Here is a 15,881-nt window from a genome sequence, read left to right on the forward strand (position 1 = left end):
TATTCACCTCCCGTGTAGCTGTGAGTGTGTGAGCCTGCAGGGCCCCATGGAATTGCCTAGAAGTAGGCTGAATCGCTGCAAGGGCTGAACAGCAGTATCGGGCAGGCTCGGGCAACGCGCGGCCCGTTCGGGTTATCGCTTCTCGGCCTTTTGGCTAAGATCAAGTGTAGTATCTGTTCTTATCAGTTTAATATCTGATACGTCCCCTATCTGGGGACCATATATTAAATGGATTTTTAGAACAGGGAGATGGAAATAGAGCTTGCTCTGTCCACTCCACGCATTGACCTGGTATTGCAGTATTTCCAGGACCGGTGCACCCTTTCCTTATGTGTTGACTAAAAGCAGATTCCAAAAGTGTTTTTTGTCTTTGCTATTGTTTCTGTCTTTCTGAAGGGATCTCCCCTTTTAATCCCATTATTTCAACACCTGTTGGACAATGCATGAGTGATAATGAGCTCATTGATTAAATGCAATTAATGAATAGATTGCCACCTCTTGTTGTGTGTCGTCTGTGTTTCTGTGTTTCCGGCATTTCACCACCTTCCTTGTCTTCTCTCCGCCCTCCCTTTTAGGTAAGTTAAAGAGCTGCACCTGAGCCAGCCACTGATTGATTGATTGATTGATTGATTGATTGATTGATTGATTGATTGATTGATTGATGCAGCACAACAGTCAAATAGTGGAGTGGAGTAGGGGAACAGCAAACAGCCAATAAAGCAGCCCGCCCGCTCGCCTGCCCGCCACAATGGACCTACCTGTGTACACTAGATGGATGTGATGGAATGTACTGTCGTCCCTACATTTCAAGAAGAAGTAAGAATTGCAGTTGCAACAAAGCCTTGCTTGCCTACAAAGAGAGCAGCAATTTGGATTTGTTACTATGTTACCTAGAATAATAACAAACTGTGCAAGGATGGAGGTTGTAGGAGCAAGGAGAAGTTGTCTGTAAAGTTGGTGGATGCCTATTTTCCATTTTGCAGTCCCTTGTCTCCCTCTTGTGGCCTCCTGGAGGCAACTAGCTGTGCAAAAAAAAGACAGCCTGGCGGCCGGCTGTTGCAGTGTTGCCCTCTCAGGCAACACTGAGTGACTGACTGAGCCTCACCGTCTTATATAAAGTTCAGACGGAACTTTGCACGTGTCATAGTGGAGCCCTCAGGATTCCAGAGCCAGCTTTCTGACATCATAATGGGGCCTCAGAGATAAAAGCCTGGGCCCAGGCAGTGTTGGTCAGTGCTGCTCAGCAGGCAGCACTGGACTGGACTGGATTACAGCTGATACAAGGTGTGAAGGAACAAGGGGTGGCTGTGGGCATGCACTTGCTGCCGCTGCCAGTGTTTATCTGCATGGCAGCAGGGCATTTGGGCGTTGCCAGGAAGGCGTTTTTATGTAGATTCCTCCTCTTTCAGCACTGCATTGTGGTGCAAGCAAAAGAAGCAAATCCTGTCTGGCTTCCTCTCCGGCCTTTATTCACCTCCCGTGTAGCTGTGAGTGTGTGAGCCTGCAGGGCCCCATGGAATTGCCTAGAAGTAGGCTGAATCGCTGCAAGGGCTGAACAGCAGTATCGGGCAGGCTCGGGCAACGCGCGGCCCGTTCGGGTTATCGCTTCTCGGCCTTTTGGCTAAGATCAAGTGTAGTATCTGTTCTTATCAGTTTAATATCTGATACGTCCCCTATCTGGGGACCATATATTAAATGGATTTTTAGAACAGGGAGATGGAAATAGAGCTTGCTCTGTCCACTCCACGCATTGACCTGGTATTGCAGTATTTCCAGGACCGGTGCACCCTTTCCTTATGTGTTGACTAAAAGCAGATTCCAAAAGTGTTTTTTGTCTTTGCTATTGTTTCTGTCTTTCTGAAGGGATCTCCCCTTTTAATCCCATTATTTCAACACCTGTTGGACAATGCATGAGTGATAATGAGCTCATTGATTAAATGCAATTAATGAATAGATTGCCACCTCTTGTTGTGTGTCGTCTGTGTTTCTGTGTTTCCGGCATTTCACATTGGAACACCTCATTCACCTTCCTTGTCTTCTCTCCGCCCTCCCTTTTAGGTAAGTTAAAGAGCTGCACCTGAGCCAGCCACTGATTGATTGATTGATTGATTGATTGATTGATTGATGCAGCACAACAGTCAAATAGTGGAGTGGAGTAGGGGAACAGCAAACAGCCAATAAAGCAGCCCGCCTGCTCGCCTGCCCGCCACAATGGACCTACCTGTGTACACTAGATGGATGTGATGGAATGTACTGTCGTCCCTACATTTCAAGAAGAAGTAAGAATTGCAGTTGCAACAAAGCCTTGCTTGCCTACAAAGAGAGCAGCAATTTGGATTTGTTACTATGTTACCTAGAAGAATAACAAACTGTGCAAGGATGGAGGTTGTAGGAGCAAGGAGAAGTTGTCTGTAAAGTTGGTGGATGCCTATTTTCCATTTTGCAGTCCCTTGTCTCCCTCTTGTGGCCTCCTGGAGGCAACTAGCTGTGCAAAAAAAAGACAGCCTGGCGGCCGGCTGTTGCAGTGTTGCCCTCTCAGGCAACACTGAGTGACTGACTGAGCCTCACCGTCTTATATAAAGTTCAGACGGAACTTTGCACGTGTCATAGTGGAGCCCTCAGGATTCCAGAGCCAGCTTTCTGACATCATAATGGGGCCTCAGAGATAAAAGCCTGGGCCCAGGCAGTGTTGGTCAGTGCTGCTCAGCAGGCAGCACTGGACTGGACTGGATTACAGCTGATACAAGGTGTGAAGGAACAAGGGGTGGCTGTGGGCATGCACTTGCTGCCGCTGCCAGTGTTTATCTGCATGGCAGCAGGGCATTTGGGCGTTGCCAGGAAGGCGTTTTTATGTAGATTCCTCCTCTTTCAGCACTGCATTGTGGTGCAAGCAAAAGAAGCAAATCCTGTCTGGCTTCCTCTCCGGCCTTTATTCACCTCCCGTGTAGCTGTGAGTGTGTGAGCCTGCAGGGCCCCATGGAATTGCCTAGAAGTAGGCTGAATCGCTGCAAGGGCTGAACAGCAGTATCGGGCAGGCTCGGGCAACGCGCGGCCCGTTCGGGTTATCGCTTCTCGGCCTTTTGGCTAAGATCAAGTGTAGTATCTGTTCTTATCAGTTTAATATCTGATACGTCCCCTATCTGGGGACCATATATTAAATGGATTTTTAGAACAGGGAGATGGAAATAGAGCTTGCTCTGTCCACTCCACGCATTGACCTGGTATTGCAGTATTTCCAGGACCGGTGCACCCTTTCCTTATGTGTTGACTAAAAGCAGATTCCAAAAGTGTTTTTTGTCTTTGCTATTGTTTCTGTCTTTCTGAAGGGATCTCCCCTTTTAATCCCATTATTTCAACACCTGTTGGACAATGCATGAGTGATAATGAGCTCATTGATTAAATGCAATTAATGAATAGATTGCCACCTCTTGTTGTGTGTCGTCTGTGTTTCTGTGTTTCCGGCATTTCACATTGGAACACCTCATTCACCTTCCTTGTCTTCTCTCCGCCCTCCCTTTTAGGTAAGTTAAAGAGCTGCACCTGAGCCAGCCACTGATTGATTGATTGATTGATTGATTGATTGATTGATTGATTGATTGATGCAGCACAACAGTCAAATAGTGGAGTGGAGTAGGGGAACAGCAAACAGCCAATAAAGCAGCCCGCCCGCTCGCCTGCCCGCCACAATGGACCTACCTGTGTACACTAGATGGATGTGATGGAATGTACTGTCGTCCCTACATTTCAAGAAGAAGTAAGAATTGCAGTTGCAACAAAGCCTTGCTTGCCTACAAAGAGAGCAGCAATTTGGATTTGTTACTATGTTACCTAGAAGAATAACAAACTGTGCAAGGATGGAGGTTGTAGGAGCAAGGAGAAGTTGTCTGTAAAGTTGGTGGATGCCTATTTTCCATTTTGCAGTCCCTTGTCTCCCTCTTGTGGCCTCCTGGAGGCAACTAGCTGTGCAAAAAAAAGACAGCCTGGCGGCCGGCTGTTGCAGTGTTGCCCTCTCAGGCAACACTGAGTGACTGACTGAGCCTCACCGTCTTATATAAAGTTCAGACGGAACTTTGCACGTGTCATAGTGGAGCCCTCAGGATTCCAGAGCCAGCTTTCTGACATCATAATGGGGCCTCAGAGATAAAAGCCTGGGCCCAGGCAGTGTTGGTCAGTGCTGCTCAGCAGGCAGCACTGGACTGGACTGGATAGCAGCTGATACAAGGTGTGAAGGAACAAGGGGTGGCTGTGGGCATGCACTTGCTGCCGCTGCCAGTGTTTATCTGCATGGCAGCAGGGCATTTGGGCGTTGCCAGGAAGGCGTTTTTATGTAGATTCCTCCTCTTTCAGCACTGCATTGTGGTGCAAGCAAAAGAAGCAAATCCTGTCTGGCTTCCTCTCCGGCCTTTATTCACCTCCCGTGTAGCTGTGAGTGTGTGAGCCTGCAGGGCCCCATGGAATTGCCTAGAAGTAGGCTGAATCGCTGCAAGGGCTGAACAGCAGTATCGGGCAGGCTCGGGCAACGCGCGGCCCGTTCGGGTTATCGCTTCTCGGCCTTTTGGCTAAGATCAAGTGTAGTATCTGTTCTTATCAGTTTAATATCTGATACGTCCCCTATCTGGGGACCATATATTAAATGGATTTTTAGAACAGGGAGATGGAAATAGAGCTTGCTCTGTCCACTCCACGCATTGACCTGGTATTGCAGTATTTCCAGGACCGGTGCACCCTTTCCTTATGTGTTGACTAAAAGCAGATTCCAAAAGTGTTTTTTGTCTTTGCTATTGTTTCTGTCTTTCTGAAGGGATCTCCCCTTTTAATCCCATTATTTCAACACCTGTTGGACAATGCATGAGTGATAATGAGCTCATTGATTAAATGCAATTAATGAATAGATTGCCACCTCTTGTTGTGTGTCGTCTGTGTTTCTGTGTTTCCGGCATTTCACATTGGAACACCTCATTCACCTTCCTTGTCTTCTCTCCGCCCTCCCTTTTAGGTAAGTTAAAGAGCTGCACCTGAGCCAGCCACTGATTGATTGATTGATTGATTGATTGATTGATTGATTGATTGATTGATTGATTGATTGCAGCACAACAGTCAAATAGTGGAGTGGAGTAGGGGAACAGCAAACAGCCAATAAAGCAGCCCGCCCGCTCGCCTGCCCGCCACAATGGACCTACCTGTGTACACTAGATGGATGTGATGGAATGTACTGTCGTCCCTACATTTCAAGAAGAAGTAAGAATTGCAGTTGCAACAAAGCCTTGCTTGCCTACAAAGAGAGCAGCAATTTGGATTTGTTACTATGTTACCTAGAAGAATAACAAACTGTGCAAGGATGGAGGTTGTAGGAGCAAGGAGAAGTTGTCTGTAAAGTTGGTGGATGCCTATTTTCCATTTTGCAGTCCCTTGTCTCCCTCTTGTGGCCTCCTGGAGGCAACTAGCTGTGCAAAAAAAAGACAGCCTGGCGGCCGGCTGTTGCAGTGTTGCCCTCTCAGGCAACACTGAGTGACTGACTGAGCCTCACCGTCTTATATAAAGTTCAGACGGAACTTTGCACGTGTCATAGTGGAGCCCTCAGGATTCCAGAGCCAGCTTTCTGACATCATAATGGGGCCTCAGAGATAAAAGCCTGGGCCCAGGCAGTGTTGGTCAGTGCTGCTCAGCAGGCAGCACTGGACTGGACTGGATTACAGCTGATACAAGGTGTGAAGGAACAAGGGGTGGCTGTGGGCATGCACTTGCTGCCGCTGCCAGTGTTTATCTGCATGGCAGCAGGGCATTTGGGCGTTGCCAGGAAGGCGTTTTTATGTAGATTCCTCCTCTTTCAGCACTGCATTGTGGTGCAAGCAAAAGAAGCAAATCCTGTCTGGCTTCCTCTCCGGCCTTTATTCACCTCCCGTGTAGCTGTGAGTGTGTGAGCCTGCAGGGCCCCATGGAATTGCCTAGAAGTAGGCTGAATCGCTGCAAGGGCTGAACAGCAGTATCGGGCAGGCTCGGGCAACGCGCGGCCCGTTCGGGTTATCGCTTCTCGGCCTTTTGGCTAAGATCAAGTGTAGTATCTGTTCTTATCAGTTTAATATCTGATACGTCCCCTATCTGGGGACCATATATTAAATGGATTTTTAGAACAGGGAGATGGAAATAGAGCTTGCTCTGTCCACTCCACGCATTGACCTGGTATTGCAGTATTTCCAGGACCGGTGCACCCTTTCCTTATGTGTTGACTAAAAGCAGATTCCAAAAGTGTTTTTTGTCTTTGCTATTGTTTCTGTCTTTCTGAAGGGATCTCCCCTTTTAATCCCATTATTTCAACACCTGTTGGACAATGCATGAGTGATAATGAGCTCATTGATTAAATGCAATTAATGAATAGATTGCCACCTCTTGTTGTGTGTCGTCTGTGTTTCTGTGTTTCCGGCATTTCACATTGGAACACCTCATTCACCTTCCTTGTCTTCTCTCCGCCCTCCCTTTTAGGTAAGTTAAAGAGCTGCACCTGAGCCAGCCACTGATTGATTGATTGATTGATTGATTGATTGATTGATTGATTGATTGATTGATTGATTGATTGATGCAGCACAACAGTCAAATAGTGGAGTGGAGTAGGGGAACAGCAAACAGCCAATAAAGCAGCCCGCCCGCTCGCCTGCCCGCCACAATGGACCTACCTGTGTACACTAGATGGATGTGATGGAATGTACTGTCGTCCCTACATTTCAAGAAGAAGTAAGAATTGCAGTTGCAACAAAGCCTTGCTTGCCTACAAAGAGAGCAGCAATTTGGATTTGTTACTATGTTACCTAGAAGAATAACAAACTGTGCAAGGATGGAGGTTGTAGGAGCAAGGAGAAGTTGTCTGTAAAGTTGGTGGATGCCTATTTTCCATTTTGCAGTCCCTTGTCTCCCTCTTGTGGCCTCCTGGAGGCAACTAGCTGTGCAAAAAAAAGACAGCCTGGCGGCCGGCTGTTGCAGTGTTGCCCTCTCAGGCAACACTGAGTGACTGACTGAGCCTCACCGTCTTATATAAAGTTCAGACGGAACTTTGCACGTGTCATAGTGGAGCCCTCAGGATTCCAGAGCCAGCTTTCTGACATCATAATGGGGCCTCAGAGATAAAAGCCTGGGCCCAGGCAGTGTTGGTCAGTGCTGCTCAGCAGGCAGCACTGGACTGGACTGGATTACAGCTGATACAAGGTGTGAAGGAACAAGGGGTGGCTGTGGGCATGCACTTGCTGCCGCTGCCAGTGTTTATCTGCATGGCAGCAGGGCATTTGGGCGTTGCCAGGAAGGCGTTTTTATGTAGATTCCTCCTCTTTCAGCACTGCATTGTGGTGCAAGCAAAAGAAGCAAATCCTGTCTGGCTTCCTCTCCGGCCTTTATTCACCTCCCGTGTAGCTGTGAGTGTGTGAGCCTGCAGGGCCCCATGGAATTGCCTAGAAGTAGGCTGAATCGCTGCAAGGGCTGAACAGCAGTATCGGGCAGGCTCGGGCAACGCGCGGCCCGTTCGGGTTATCGCTTCTCGGCCTTTTGGCTAAGATCAAGTGTAGTATCTGTTCTTATCAGTTTAATATCTGATACGTCCCCTATCTGGGGACCATATATTAAATGGATTTTTAGAACAGGGAGATGGAAATAGAGCTTGCTCTGTCCACTCCACGCATTGACCTGGTATTGCAGTATTTCCAGGACCGGTGCACCCTTTCCTTATGTGTTGACTAAAAGCAGATTCCAAAAGTGTTTTTTGTCTTTGCTATTGTTTCTGTCTTTCTGAAGGGATCTCCCCTTTTAATCCCATTATTTCAACACCTGTTGGACAATGCATGAGTGATAATGAGCTCATTGATTAAATGCAATTAATGAATAGATTGCCACCTCTTGTTGTGTGTCGTCTGTGTTTCTGTGTTTCCGGCATTTCACATTGGAACACCTCATTCACCTTCCTTGTCTTCTCTCCGCCCTCCCTTTTAGGTAAGTTAAAGAGCTGCACCTGAGCCAGCCACTGATTGATTGATTGATTGATTGATTGATTGATTGATTGATTGATTGATTGATTGATGCAGCACAACAGTCAAATAGTGGAGTGGAGTAGGGGAACAGCAAACAGCCAATAAAGCAGCCCGCCCGCTCGCCTGCCCGCCACAATGGACCTACCTGTGTACACTAGATGGATGTGATGGAATGTACTGTCGTCCCTACATTTCAAGAAGAAGTAAGAATTGCAGTTGCAACAAAGCCTTGCTTGCCTACAAAGAGAGCAGCAATTTGGATTTGTTACTATGTTACCTAGAAGAATAACAAACTGTGCAAGGATGGAGGTTGTAGGAGCAAGGAGAAGTTGTCTGTAAAGTTGGTGGATGCCTATTTTCCATTTTGCAGTCCCTTGTCTCCCTCTTGTGGCCTCCTGGAGGCAACTAGCTGTGCAAAAAAAAGACAGCCTGGCGGCCGGCTGTTGCAGTGTTGCCCTCTCAGGCAACACTGAGTGACTGACTGAGCCTCACCGTCTTATATAAAGTTCAGACGGAACTTTGCACGTGTCATAGTGGAGCCCTCAGGATTCCAGAGCCAGCTTTCTGACATCATAATGGGGCCTCAGAGATAAAAGCCTGGGCCCAGGCAGTGTTGGTCAGTGCTGCTCAGCAGGCAGCACTGGACTGGACTGGATTACAGCTGATACAAGGTGTGAAGGAACAAGGGGTGGCTGTGGGCATGCACTTGCTGCCGCTGCCAGTGTTTATCTGCATGGCAGCAGGGCATTTGGGCGTTGCCAGGAAGGCGTTTTTATGTAGATTCCTCCTCTTTCAGCACTGCATTGTGGTGCAAGCAAAAGAAGCAAATCCTGTCTGGCTTCCTCTCCGGCCTTTATTCACCTCCCGTGTAGCTGTGAGTGTGTGAGCCTGCAGGGCCCCATGGAATTGCCTAGAAGTAGGCTGAATCGCTGCAAGGGCTGAACAGCAGTATCGGGCAGGCTCGGGCAACGCGCGGCCCGTTCGGGTTATCGCTTCTCGGCCTTTTGGCTAAGATCAAGTGTAGTATCTGTTCTTATCAGTTTAATATCTGATACGTCCCCTATCTGGGGACCATATATTAAATGGATTTTTAGAACAGGGAGATGGAAATAGAGCTTGCTCTGTCCACTCCACGCATTGACCTGGTATTGCAGTATTTCCAGGACCGGTGCACCCTTTCCTTATGTGTTGACTAAAAGCAGATTCCAAAAGTGTTTTTTGTCTTTGCTATTGTTTCTGTCTTTCTGAAGGGATCTCCCCTTTTAATCCCATTATTTCAACACCTGTTGGACAATGCATGAGTGATAATGAGCTCATTGATTAAATGCAATTAATGAATAGATTGCCACCTCTTGTTGTGTGTCGTCTGTGTTTCTGTGTTTCCGGCATTTCACATTGGAACACCTCATTCACCTTCCTTGTCTTCTCTCCGCCCTCCCTTTTAGGTAAGTTAAAGAGCTGCACCTGAGCCAGCCACTGATTGATTGATTGATTGATTGATTGATTGATTGATTGATTGATTGATTGATTGATGCAGCACAACAGTCAAATAGTGGAGTGGAGTAGGGGAACAGCAAACAGCCAATAAAGCAGCCCGCCCGCTCGCCTGCCCGCCACAATGGACCTACCTGTGTACACTAGATGGATGTGATGGAATGTACTGTCGTCCCTACATTTCAAGAAGAAGTAAGAATTGCAGTTGCAACAAAGCCTTGCTTGCCTACAAAGAGAGCAGCAATTTGGATTTGTTACTATGTTACCTAGAAGAATAACAAACTGTGCAAGGATGGAGGTTGTAGGAGCAAGGAGAAGTTGTCTGTAAAGTTGGTGGATGCCTATTTTCCATTTTGCAGTCCCTTGTCTCCCTCTTGTGGCCTCCTGGAGGCAACTAGCTGTGCAAAAAAAAGACAGCCTGGCGGCCGGCTGTTGCAGTGTTGCCCTCTCAGGCAACACTGAGTGACTGACTGAGCCTCACCGTCTTATATAAAGTTCAGACAGAACTTTGCACGTGTCATAGTGGAGCCCTCAGGATTCCAGAGCCAGCTTTCTGACATCATAATGGGGCCTCAGAGATAAAAGCCTGGGCCCAGGCAGTGTTGGTCAGTGCTGCTCAGCAGGCAGCACTGGACTGGACTGGATTACAGCTGATACAAGGTGTGAAGGAACAAGGGGTGGCTGTGGGCATGCACTTGCTGCCGCTGCCAGTGTTTATCTGCATGGCAGCAGGGCATTTGGGCGTTGCCAGGAAGGCGTTTTTATGTAGATTCCTCCTCTTTCAGCACTGCATTGTGGTGCAAGCAAAAGAAGCAAATCCTGTCTGGCTTCCTCTCCGGCCTTTATTCACCTCCCGTGTAGCTGTGAGTGTGTGAGCCTGCAGGGCCCCATGGAATTGCCTAGAAGTAGGCTGAATCGCTGCAAGGGCTGAACAGCAGTATCGGGCAGGCTCGGGCAACGCGCGGCCCGTTCGGGTTATCGCTTCTCGGCCTTTTGGCTAAGATCAAGTGTAGTATCTGTTCTTATCAGTTTAATATCTGATACGTCCCCTATCTGGGGACCATATATTAAATGGATTTTTAGAACAGGGAGATGGAAATAGAGCTTGCTCTGTCCACTCCACGCATTGACCTGGTATTGCAGTATTTCCAGGACCGGTGCACCCTTTCCTTATGTGTTGACTAAAAGCAGATTCCAAAAGTGTTTTTTGTCTTTGCTATTGTTTCTGTCTTTCTGAAGGGATCTCCCCTTTTAATCCCATTATTTCAACACCTGTTGGACAATGCATGAGTGATAATGAGCTCATTGATTAAATGCAATTAATGAATAGATTGCCACCTCTTGTTGTGTGTCGTCTGTGTTTCTGTGTTTCCGGCATTTCACATTGGAACACCTCATTCACCTTCCTTGTCTTCTCTCCGCCCTCCCTTTTAGGTAAGTTAAAGAGCTGCACCTGAGCCAGCCACTGATTGATTGATTGATTGATTGATTGATTGATTGATTGATTGATTGATGCAGCACAACAGTCAAATAGTGGAGTGGAGTAGGGGAACAGCAAACAGCCAATAAAGCAGCCCGCCCGCTCGCCTGCCCGCCACAATGGACCTACCTGTGTACACTAGATGGATGTGATGGAATGTACTGTCGTCCCTACATTTCAAGAAGAAGTAAGAATTGCAGTTGCAACAAAGCCTTGCTTGCCTACAAAGAGAGCAGCAATTTGGATTTGTTACTATGTTACCTAGAAGAATAACAAACTGTGCAAGGATGGAGGTTGTAGGAGCAAGGAGAAGTTGTCTGTAAAGTTGGTGGATGCCTATTTTCCATTTTGCAGTCCCTTGTCTCCCTCTTGTGGCCTCCTGGAGGCAACTAGCTGTGCAAAAAAAAGACAGCCTGGCGGCCGGCTGTTGCAGTTTTGCCCTCTCAGGCAACACTGAGTGACTGACTGAGCCTCACCGTCTTATATAAAGTTCAGACGGAACTTTGCACGTGTCATAGTGGAGCCCTCAGGATTCCAGAGCCAGCTTTCTGACATCATAATGGGGCCTCAGAGATAAAAGCCTGGGCCCAGGCAGTGTTGGTCAGTGCTGCTCAGCAGGCAGCACTGGACTGGACTGGATTACAGCTGATACAAGGTGTGAAGGAACAAGGGGTGGCTGTGGGCATGCACTTGCTGCCGCTGCCAGTGTTTATCTGCATGGCAGCAGGGCATTTGGGCGTTGCCAGGAAGGCGTTTTTATGTAGATTCCTCCTCTTTCAGCACTGCATTGTGGTGCAAGCAAAAGAAGCAAATCCTGTCTGGCTTCCTCTCCGGCCTTTATTCACCTCCCGTGTAGCTGTGAGTGTGTGAGCCTGCAGGGCCCCATGGAATTGCCTAGAAGTAGGCTGAATCGCTGCAAGGGCTGAACAGCAGTATCGGGCAGGCTCGGGCAACGCGCGGCCCGTTCGGGTTATCGCTTCTCGGCCTTTTGGCTAAGATCAAGTGTAGTATCTGTTCTTATCAGTTTAATATCTGATACGTCCCCTATCTGGGGACCATATATTAAATGGATTTTTAGAACAGGGAGATGGAAATAGAGCTTGCTCTGTCCACTCCACGCATTGACCTGGTATTGCAGTATTTCCAGGACCGGTGCACCCTTTCCTTATGTGTTGACTAAAAGCAGATTCCAAAAGTGTTTTTTGTCTTTGCTATTGTTTCTGTCTTTCTGAAGGGATCTCCCCTTTTAATCCCATTATTTCAACACCTGTTGGACAATGCATGAGTGATAATGAGCTCATTGATTAAATGCAATTAATGAATAGATTGCCACCTCTTGTTGTGTGTCGTCTGTGTTTCTGTGTTTCCGGCATTTCACATTGGAACACCTCATTCACCTTCCTTGTCTTCTCTCCGCCCTCCCTTTTAGGTAAGTTAAAGAGCTGCACCTGAGCCAGCCACTGATTGATTGATTGATTGATTGATTGATTGATTGATTGATTGATTGATGCAGCACAACAGTCAAATAGTGGAGTGGAGTAGGGGAACAGCAAACAGCCAATAAAGCAGCCCGCCCGCTCGCCTGCCCGCCACAATGGACCTACCTGTGTACACTAGATGGATGTGATGGAATGTACTGTCGTCCCTACATTTCAAGAAGAAGTAAGAATTGCAGTTGCAACAAAGCCTTGCTTGCCTACAAAGAGAGCAGCAATTTGGATTTGTTACTATGTTACCTAGAAGAATAACAAACTGTGCAAGGATGGAGGTTGTAGGAGCAAGGAGAAGTTGTCTGTAAAGTTGGTGGATGCCTATTTTCCATTTTGCAGTCCCTTGTCTCCCTCTTGTGGCCTCCTGGAGGCAACTAGCTGTGCAAAAAAAAGACAGCCTGGCGGCCGGCTGTTGCAGTGTTGCCCTCTCAGGCAACACTGAGTGACTGACTGAGCCTCACCGTCTTATATAAAGTTCAGACAGAACTTTGCACGTGTCATAGTGGAGCCCTCAGGATTCCAGAGCCAGCTTTCTGACATCATAATGGGGCCTCAGAGATAAAAGCCTGGGCCCAGGCAGTGTTGGTCAGTGCTGCTCAGCAGGCAGCACTGGACTGGACTGGATTACAGCTGATACAAGGTGTGAAGGAACAAGGGGTGGCTGTGGGCATGCACTTGCTGCCGCTGCCAGTGTTTATCTGCATGGCAGCAGGGCATTTGGGCGTTGCCAGGAAGGCGTTTTTATGTAGATTCCTCCTCTTTCAGCACTGCATTGTGGTGCAAGCAAAAGAAGCAAATCCTGTCTGGCTTCCTCTCCGGCCTTTATTCACCTCCCGTGTAGCTGTGAGTGTGTGAGCCTGCAGGGCCCCATGGAATTGCCTAGAAGTAGGCTGAATCGCTGCAAGGGCTGAACAGCAGTATCGGGCAGGCTCGGGCAACGCGCGGCCCGTTCGGGTTATCGCTTCTCGGCCTTTTGGCTAAGATCAAGTGTAGTATCTGTTCTTATCAGTTTAATATCTGATACGTCCCCTATCTGGGGACCATATATTAAATGGATTTTTAGAACAGGGAGATGGAAATAGAGCTTGCTCTGTCCACTCCACGCATTGACCTGGTATTGCAGTATTTCCAGGACCGGTGCACCCTTTCCTTATGTGTTGACTAAAAGCAGATTCCAAAAGTGTTTTTTGTCTTTGCTATTGTTTCTGTCTTTCTGAAGGGATCTCCCCTTTTAATCCCATTATTTCAACACCTGTTGGACAATGCATGAGTGATAATGAGCTCATTGATTAAATGCAATTAATGAATAGATTGCCACCTCTTGTTGTGTGTCGTCTGTGTTTCTGTGTTTCCGGCATTTCACATTGGAACACCTCATTCACCTTCCTTGTCTTCTCTCCGCCCTCCCTTTTAGGTAAGTTAAAGAGCTGCACCTGAGCCAGCCACTGATTGATTGATTGATTGATTGATTGATTGATTGATTGATTGATGCAGCACAACAGTCAAATAGTGGAGTGGAGTAGGGGAACAGCAAACAGCCAATAAAGCAGCCCGCCCGCTCGCCTGCCCGCCACAATGGACCTACCTGTGTACACTAGATGGATGTGATGGAATGTACTGTCGTCCCTACATTTCAAGAAGAAGTAAGAATTGCAGTTGCAACAAAGCCTTGCTTGCCTACAAAGAGAGCAGCAATTTGGATTTGTTACTATGTTACCTAGAAGAATAACAAACTGTGCAAGGATGGAGGTTGTAGGAGCAAGGAGAAGTTGTCTGTAAAGTTGGTGGATGCCTATTTTCCATTTTGCAGTCCCTTGTCTCCCTCTTGTGGCCTCCTGGAGGCAACTAGCTGTGCAAAAAAAAGACAGCCTGGCGGCCGGCTGTTGCAGTGTTGCCCTCTCAGGCAACACTGAGTGACTGACTGAGCCTCACCGTCTTATATAAAGTTCAGACGGAACTTTGCACGTGTCATAGTGGAGCCCTCAGGATTCCAGAGCCAGCTTTCTGACATCATAATGGGGCCTCAGAGATAAAAGCCTGGGCCCAGGCAGTGTTGGTCAGTGCTGCTCAGCAGGCAGCACTGGACTGGACTGGATTACAGCTGATACAAGGTGTGAAGGAACAAGGGGTGGCTGTGGGCATGCACTTGCTGCCGCTGCCAGTGTTTATCTGCATGGCAGCAGGGCATTTGGGCGTTGCCAGGAAGGCGTTTTTATGTAGATTCCTCCTCTTTCAGCACTGCATTGTGGTGCAAGCAAAAGAAGCAAATCCTGTCTGGCTTCCTCTCCGGCCTTTATTCACCTCCCGTGTAGCTGTGAGTGTGTGAGCCTGCAGGGCCCCATGGAATTGCCTAGAAGTAGGCTGAATCGCTGCAAGGGCTGAACAGCAGTATCGGGCAGGCTCGGGCAACGCGCGGCCCGTTCGGGTTATCGCTTCTCGGCCTTTTGGCTAAGATCAAGTGTAGTATCTGTTCTTATCAGTTTAATATCTGATACGTCCCCTATCTGGGGACCATATATTAAATGGATTTTTAGAACAGGGAGATGGAAATAGAGCTTGCTCTGTCCACTCCACGCATTGACCTGGTATTGCAGTATTTCCAGGACCGGTGCACCCTTTCCTTATGTGTTGACTAAAAGCAGATTCCAAAAGTGTTTTTTGTCTTTGCTATTGTTTCTGTCTTTCTGAAGGGATCTCCCCTTTTAATCCCATTATTTCAACACCTGTTGGACAATGCATGAGTGATAATGAGCTCATTGATTAAATGCAATTAATGAATAGATTGCCACCTCTTGTTGTGTGTCGTCTGTGTTTCTGTGTTTCCGGCATTTCACATTGGAACACCTCATTCACCTTCCTTGTCTTCTCTCCGCCCTCCCTTTTAGGTAAGTTAAAGAGCTGCACCTGAGCCAGCCACTGATTGATTGATTGATTGATTGATTGATTGATTGATGCAGCACAACAGTCAAATAGTGGAGTGGAGTAGGGGAACAGCAAACAGCCAATAAAGCAGCCCGCCCGCTCGCCTGCCCGCCACAATGGACCTACCTGTGTACACTAGATGGATGTGATGGAATGTACTGTCGTCCCTACATTTCAAGAAGAAGTAAGAATTGCAGTTGCAACAAAGCCTTGCTTGCCTACAAAGAGAGCAGCAATTTGGATTTGTTACTATGTTACCTAGAAGAATAACAAACTGTGCAAGGATGGAGGTTGTAGGAGCAAGGAGAAGTTGTCTGTAAAGTTGGTGGATGCCTATTTTCCATTTTGCAGTCCCTTGTCTCCCTCTTGTGGCCTCCTGGAGGCAACTAGCTGTGCAAAAAAAAGACAGCCTGGCGGCCGGCTGTTGCAGTTTTGCCCTCTCAGGCAACACTGAGTGACTGACTGAGCCTCACCGTCTTATATAAA

At 47.7% G+C, this 15,881-nt stretch overlaps 11 non-coding genes across 11 annotated transcripts; all 11 read left to right on the forward strand.

Annotated features, from left to right (window-relative positions):
- Positions 1-134: 134 nt before the first annotated feature.
- LOC142685587 (U2 spliceosomal RNA) lies at positions 135-325 on the forward strand. Its single transcript, XR_012855053.1, has one exon. It is a non-coding gene; the product is annotated as a U2 spliceosomal RNA (small nuclear RNA).
- Positions 326-1,601: 1,276 nt separating this feature from the next.
- On the forward strand, positions 1,602-1,792 carry LOC142685588 (U2 spliceosomal RNA). Its single transcript, XR_012855054.1, has one exon. It is a non-coding gene; the product is annotated as a U2 spliceosomal RNA (small nuclear RNA).
- A 1,272-nt stretch (positions 1,793-3,064) lies between these two features.
- On the forward strand, positions 3,065-3,255 carry LOC142685589 (U2 spliceosomal RNA). The gene has a single exon (XR_012855055.1). It is a non-coding gene; the product is annotated as a U2 spliceosomal RNA (small nuclear RNA).
- A 1,284-nt stretch (positions 3,256-4,539) lies between these two features.
- Positions 4,540-4,730, forward strand: LOC142685591 (U2 spliceosomal RNA). Its single transcript, XR_012855057.1, has one exon. It is a non-coding gene; the product is annotated as a U2 spliceosomal RNA (small nuclear RNA).
- Positions 4,731-6,023: 1,293 nt separating this feature from the next.
- LOC142685592 (U2 spliceosomal RNA) lies at positions 6,024-6,214 on the forward strand. The gene has a single exon (XR_012855058.1). It is a non-coding gene; the product is annotated as a U2 spliceosomal RNA (small nuclear RNA).
- A 1,300-nt stretch (positions 6,215-7,514) lies between these two features.
- On the forward strand, positions 7,515-7,705 carry LOC142685593 (U2 spliceosomal RNA). The gene has a single exon (XR_012855059.1). It is a non-coding gene; the product is annotated as a U2 spliceosomal RNA (small nuclear RNA).
- Positions 7,706-8,997: 1,292 nt separating this feature from the next.
- Positions 8,998-9,188, forward strand: LOC142685595 (U2 spliceosomal RNA). The gene has a single exon (XR_012855060.1). It is a non-coding gene; the product is annotated as a U2 spliceosomal RNA (small nuclear RNA).
- A 1,292-nt stretch (positions 9,189-10,480) lies between these two features.
- LOC142685596 (U2 spliceosomal RNA) lies at positions 10,481-10,671 on the forward strand. Its single transcript, XR_012855061.1, has one exon. It is a non-coding gene; the product is annotated as a U2 spliceosomal RNA (small nuclear RNA).
- Positions 10,672-11,955: 1,284 nt separating this feature from the next.
- Positions 11,956-12,146, forward strand: LOC142685597 (U2 spliceosomal RNA). The gene has a single exon (XR_012855062.1). It is a non-coding gene; the product is annotated as a U2 spliceosomal RNA (small nuclear RNA).
- Positions 12,147-13,430: 1,284 nt separating this feature from the next.
- LOC142685598 (U2 spliceosomal RNA) lies at positions 13,431-13,621 on the forward strand. Its single transcript, XR_012855063.1, has one exon. It is a non-coding gene; the product is annotated as a U2 spliceosomal RNA (small nuclear RNA).
- A 1,280-nt stretch (positions 13,622-14,901) lies between these two features.
- Positions 14,902-15,092, forward strand: LOC142685599 (U2 spliceosomal RNA). Its single transcript, XR_012855064.1, has one exon. It is a non-coding gene; the product is annotated as a U2 spliceosomal RNA (small nuclear RNA).
- Positions 15,093-15,881: the final 789 nt, after the last annotated feature.

This window comes from Rhinoderma darwinii (assembly GCF_050947455.1).
Source record: "Rhinoderma darwinii isolate aRhiDar2 chromosome 5 unlocalized genomic scaffold, aRhiDar2.hap1 SUPER_5_unloc_14, whole genome shotgun sequence".
In the NCBI taxonomy this organism is placed as follows: Eukaryota; Metazoa; Chordata; class Amphibia; order Anura; family Rhinodermatidae; genus Rhinoderma; species Rhinoderma darwinii.